At 38.1% G+C, this 6,179-nt stretch overlaps 1 protein-coding gene across 1 annotated transcript in view; it reads left to right on the plus strand.

The window, feature by feature from the left end:
* The window catches only part of EPHA4 (EPH receptor A4), a 155,151-nt gene extending 149,407 nt beyond the window's left edge, over nt 1-5,744 (plus strand). The window contains exon 18 of the mRNA XM_003925485.4: nt 3,235-5,744. The gene's annotated coding sequence lies outside the window, so the exon portion shown is untranslated. The remainder of the gene's footprint in view (nt 1-3,234) is intronic.
* The last annotated feature ends 435 nt before the right edge of the window (nt 5,745-6,179 follow it).

Consider the following 6,179-nt stretch of genomic DNA (forward strand, 5'->3'; position numbering starts at 1 on the left):
ATTATATTTTAACTAACAACAAAATGTTACCTTGCATACGTTGAATAATTAAAAGTTTTTTTTTCTTAAAGTCAACAACTTAAGATATTTTCTAAACACTGAACATATGAAAAGCAGACCATTTCAAAAGAGAATATATCCATTTTGAAATAGCCTAACAAATTAACATTATATACTATGCTGGTGTTGTTTTGTTCCTGCTCAGCAGGTATTTCTGTAAATGAAGTAATCAGGGAAGGATCAAAAGAGAGGTGAAGTATGAAATCTTACTTTACTCAAAGGTCGCCTTCTGAATCTTAAAAATTTTACCATATGCATACGTTAGAGTGAAGGCCAATGGAAAGGCCAAAAAAGGACTTTTCAAGTGCCTAAAATAATACCCAGCAAGAGTAAAAGTGTTACCTTTCTCCACGGCCTCCGTGAAGTTTTAGAAGAGAAATGTGAGAACAATAGGAATGAAGCATTGTTTCCCAGGGCGCAGAGCCAGACTCTGGCATCCGGACAGCTATGGATTCTAAAGCCAACTGAAATGTTGACACTGGGAAATTCACTCCACTTTTCATTTATAGCTCAGTTCCTCCACCTGGAAATTAGAGAGATAATGATACCTTAATAATAACACCTTTCCTAATGCATGGTGTTGTTGCAAGTGTGTATGAAACACTCTTAAGTAAAACATGGTAAGCGCCACAGAAGAAAGGTGCACTTCTTCCTCCAACCTTGTCCAAGTCTTATTCATCTGTCTTTCACTTGTGATCCCAAATGTTTTATTACAACATGCCAGAGTGGGGTGAAATGAAGTTCAGTGGTAGGAGGGGCATGCAGTGAAGCTTCATCACTTTAAATGGATTTACGAGAGTTTGGGGAGTAAATGCATATTTATACAATGGTGGTAGACCTATCAGGTTATGCTGGCAGGATAAACATGCGTTATTTAGCCTTGACGTTTATAAAACTATTATTTTATAATGGGAAAGACAGTGATACACACAAGTTCAATTCTATTGCAATGAAAAGAACTGGATGGTAAAGACATTTTGATGTCTTCACGACTGACTCAAAGGAACAAGCCTTTGTTTATTTAGTCACAATGAATTCTCCTTAACTCATGACGCTACATAGTCCACATGCTTTGTCTGGTCTCTGTTCAAGAAATTTCCCATGATAAAGGAGTTGCCTGAATTTAATGGTGAGAAGACTTACTTCACTCAACTCTTATTCTGGCATTACGTAGATATAACCCTTCACATTCCCGAACGTTTCCCTTCACACGTTCCGTCATTTTCACCTACATGCCAAGTCCCCAAACTGCCCACTTAATATTACACATATGTTTATGTAATATACCTTACTATCCAGATTTAAATGGAGAAGGAATTGGCAGACCGAAAGGCAACATGTGTTTGTGAGATCATTTTTTCTCTAAGAATTTGTAGTAGCAAAAGAAACCATCACACACCTAGTATGCCCACAGGCTATGGAATGCACTCTGAAGTTTTAAGAACATATTTATGTTCTCCTCATTCTTCACATAAATACCTGCCCACCTGCTGAAATCCCTGCACGTTCAGGTTTCAAAAACTATATTCAGTGGAATCGACTGAATTCCAGAGAGGAAATAGTTACAAAGTAGATTTGATCCCTTTTCCTTCATGTTTACATTATTGTCAAAATAAATAGCCTTAGTGGCTAACAAATGGCTTCTTGAAGATATGGGTAGTTATCTTCAGTAAGATATGGGTAGTTATCTTGATGGTATGGGTAGTTATCATCAATAAGATATGGGTAGTTATCTTGAAGATATGGGTAGTTATCTTCAAATACCCTAACCCACATTTATACTTTTAAAGTGCTTAAATAACAATTTGTCTCTGGATAACTTAGGAGCAAAGTTTCTTTCTGTGTTTTGGAGACAGGGTCTCACTCAGTCACCACTGGATTGCGGTGGTGCGCTCATTGCTCGCCGCCACCTGTGTCTTCCAGGCCAAAGCCATCCTCCCACCTCAGCCTCCTGAGTAGCTGGGACCACAGGTGTGCATAACCATGCCTGGCTATTTTGTTTGTTTGTTTTTGTAAAGACGGGCTCTTACTCTTTTGCCCAGGATGGTCTCAAATTCTTGGGTTCAAGCCGTCCTCCCTCCTTGGCCTCCCAAAGTGTTGGGATTACAGGTTTGAGCTACAACACCTGGCCAGAAAACTATTTCTGTCTCTCCAAATAAAGTGTTTGCTACAATTTTAAATATGGTCAATTACCACAAAAAATAAATTTTATTCTTCTCTACACGGTAAATGTACACATAGGCAAAACGTGATTTTATAAAATAGGCAAAATCATCTATAAAAGTGCATTTTGGTGTCCATTACTGCCTTTCACTTGAGGCCACCAGCTGCTAAATATGGCCACCGTGGTGGGAAGTATAGCCCAATAAGTAATCTGGAGAGTCGATTGTTACAAATGAAAGAAGGGAACTTACTTCCTTTGGTTTGAGTTGATTATTTGACACATATATAGACAATGAGAAGCCATGAGGATTCCATTGCTGCATCCAGCCTTGTTCGATCCCAGGCTGATGTCTAGAATTCTAAGCTGCAGCTGATTAGAATTGGTATGCAGAAGGAGGCTTGAGCCCAGACCTCTGTCACTGGCAGAGCAAGTCTCTCCATGTGTCCCACGTTCCCTCCCTCCTGCCTGTTTACAGGTAAAGAGCATGGTTCTTTCACTACATTGTGTACTTCTATTTATCAGGAGTTACTCTCTTGTTAAGAAAAACACTTCTTTTCACTTCTTAGTTTGCATTTTTTCAATCATTATTGTTGACTTCAGATTGTGAACTGAAGTCAGGATTTTCATTTCTAAGACAGGCTGCTCAACATAGTGGTTAAAACATAAATATCGACGACGATTTTGTGGGGTCTAATCCCAGCCTTGCCACTCTAGGGGGTATGGCACTGGGTGGGGTACTTAGCCTCCTTATGCCTCAGTTTTCCTCATCCATATAATGGAGATAAGAATAGTACCTCTCGCAGAGTTGTGATTAAGCTGTTAGTGAACGTTATTGTTATTATAATTGCTATTTTTTCAGAAGAGGAAAATATAATTTGTGATTTCCCCCGAACTACTTTTACTGAACGATATCAACTTCTATGAACCTATGTATTTCTTAAAATAGTGGTTGACAACTGGCTAGCAGTATTGGTGGCATTTTGTCTAAAGTCTTGCTCTTTTATCTACAGGGAGTAGATTCTGCTATCTTGGCCTCACAGCCCTTCCTGTTGATTACAAAGCCCGTGGAAGAAAACAGAACACACCCTTCTCAGTTCCGTCTAAATGTGTTTCTTCTGCTTCACTTACGCCGGTTCTGGGGCAAAGAGACTGATGAAACAACACCCATACCTGAAAAGAATAAATGTGTCTCTTTCAAATCCCCTTTCCCAGTGAAAGAAACAGCAAAACACTTAACGATTCAGCATCTGTTCTCCACTCGCACCGAGGAATGCACTGTTCGCAGCACCAGCTCTGCAGAGCCCTTGCCCCCGACTCTTTGCTGTTTTATTTATATGTATTTCCATATTTCATTCCTGTATGTCACTGCTGCATTGGTGTGGCAGCAAGTGACCAAATGCTACAGGTCTTACTATGGACACCAGGTCAGGTGCAATCACACAAAACAAAGCCAGTTCCATGAGCTGCCTACGATATGCATTGCGGAAGTAACATTTTACCCAGGGTGTGCCATTGCAGTGATATAAATATATTTTTTTCTTAGACTAAATATGAGCTGACTATCTCTTTTGATGTGTGTACATAGGTATGAATGTGTGTGTATGCGTGTATGTCTGTGTGTGTGTATGTGTGTGTAGCCTCATGCTTAGAACTACCCATGAATGTTGTGGAATGCTACACCTGGAGAGATCTGGTTTTCCACTAGTTTCAAGATGAAGAGCCACCTGATACAGTGACCCTAGAGACCATCTCCTTGGAAAGACAACCCAGAGATGTTCAGTGTCCTGTATCGATACGTGTATTTTATAGCTGTCACACTAACCTTAATAAGAATTCTACAGCTTTGGATGGAGGCATTTTCACCTTAATGGTGAAGTAATTTAAAATATAAATCCATTCAGGTGACAACCCATCATCAAAATTACAAATTCTGATTGAACTCATCTGAATCATCAGTTCCTTGATGGAGAGAGAGAAGGAGATGGAATGTGTCTGGTAACCCCAAATGGAGTACAAGTAGCCTTTGTTTTCCTGCATAAATGGACTTGTTGAATGCAAACAAATATATGCAATTCATATACTTTTGGAGATGAACGTAGATATGTGTGTCAGCTTTGAGATGATGTGTCCTGGATTAATACTTTGTCTCCCAATATCACAGAAAAATACATGCCAGTGACTCTTGAGGTTAAGGTAGTTGGGATGAAATGGCCTCAGGCAATTTCAGATTCCCAAATTACCAGGAAGGTTCTACAGTAATTAATATGTAGCTAACTCCTATTGCCCTCACAAGAGCATCAGCCTTCTAGAATCAGAGCTCCGGAGTGTGAAGATTCAATATTGATCTATGATACGTATACCAAACTCCAGCCAACTTACTGCCATTTTTCATAATCTGAGTGGCTGCCTTGCTTATCCTAAGCTATGGTTGCAGAAACTGTGGCCATTTATATAAGCTATAACATCAAATCAGGGAAAAATGAGGAAAAAAAAAAGATTCTGAACCATTTATTGTTGAATAAGTAGAGAAAATCATCGATAAATATTTATTACATTCTGACAGGGTGTGTGGCATTGTATTCTATGCCAGAGTGACAAAGTTAATTCAACCCTTTTTGGGGACTTTAATATATTTTTTAAGGGATGTGCCTATGCATTGATGCCTGAAAAATATGTATAAAGAAATGAGGTTGAATCTCTGAGCAGATCATCTTTTCCAGAGGTAAGAGTAGGAGGCCAACTTTCAGGGTCTGGGTCTAGCCCTTGAGCAAGCGCTGGCCGAGTCAGCTCCAATGCTAACTCACGGGCTGATCTGTAGAGTAGTGGGATGCTACTCCCCTGCACCAAATCAAGTAGCTTCACCTTGTGTATGTAGGCCCCAAGTTATTTTTTAGCAATCTTACGAATGGAATGTTTTGGTGTGTTGAAAAACGTTCTTATTTTAAAGAAAGGTTGTGCTCACTACACTGCTGGTGTGTGTGTTCCGAGAACTCTTGTATTCAATCTGTGAAGGATATGTGTATTAATCCATACACCTGTGTAGCCTCAATATTTGTCTGAAGACACTTAAATTCTGACTCGTAAAGGAAAGTTCTAGAAGCAATATTTTCACTTATTTAACATTCTCCAAACAACATCAAGCATTGATACACACTGAAGAGTGCATTTATTTTTTGTATCACTCTAAGTATGTTGGAATATGCAAGAACTGTGGTTAAAATTAGAATGTATAAGGCATATTATAATTTAGTTCATACCGAAAAAGAAATTAACAGAACATTGTTTGGTTCACACGTTCCAAAATTCGAGCGATTTCTTGAGTTAGACATAGATTTTCTATTTTGTTTTAATTTGTCAAGGTATTTTTCTTCCCTTCATGAACTTTAGGTACACATAACTTATGTCATTTATTTATGGTCTTTTATACCTAGTTTGTAAAATTGTAAAATAGCAAACTAAATGCAAAGAGTTTGCATTTGAAAATAATAAAGTAGTTGCCGTATACAACCCTGAAATCTAATTGTCTTTTCAATAACTTGCTATATATATGGTGTGCCTAGATGAATTAATTATTCATCATTTAATTAAAACAAAAAAATCTTAAATTCCAATTGAACATACTTAGAGGTTAAAAATTATTATCTTCTAAAGATTCCTCACCCTTGTGAACAATGCATTTGAAAATCTGACTTAGACCATTGTAATTAAGACTACAGACTTTGGTTGACATTCAGGCTTCACCACTTACTAATTATATAGTCTAGGGCAAGTCTCTTAACTTCTCTCTGCCCATTTCCTTTCTTGTATGATAATTACAATGCAAGAGCTTTAAAAAGATTAAATATATTGAAACATTTAGCACAGTGTCTAACATCCAGCCAGAACTCAACAAATAGTGATGATTCTTGGTAGCCTTTTTGATGATACAAACTTTCTTCTTCAATACCCTTCAATA

This window comes from Saimiri boliviensis, chromosome 5 (assembly GCF_048565385.1).
Source record: "Saimiri boliviensis isolate mSaiBol1 chromosome 5, mSaiBol1.pri, whole genome shotgun sequence".
Lineage (NCBI taxonomy): Eukaryota > Metazoa > Chordata > Mammalia > Primates > Cebidae > Saimiri > Saimiri boliviensis.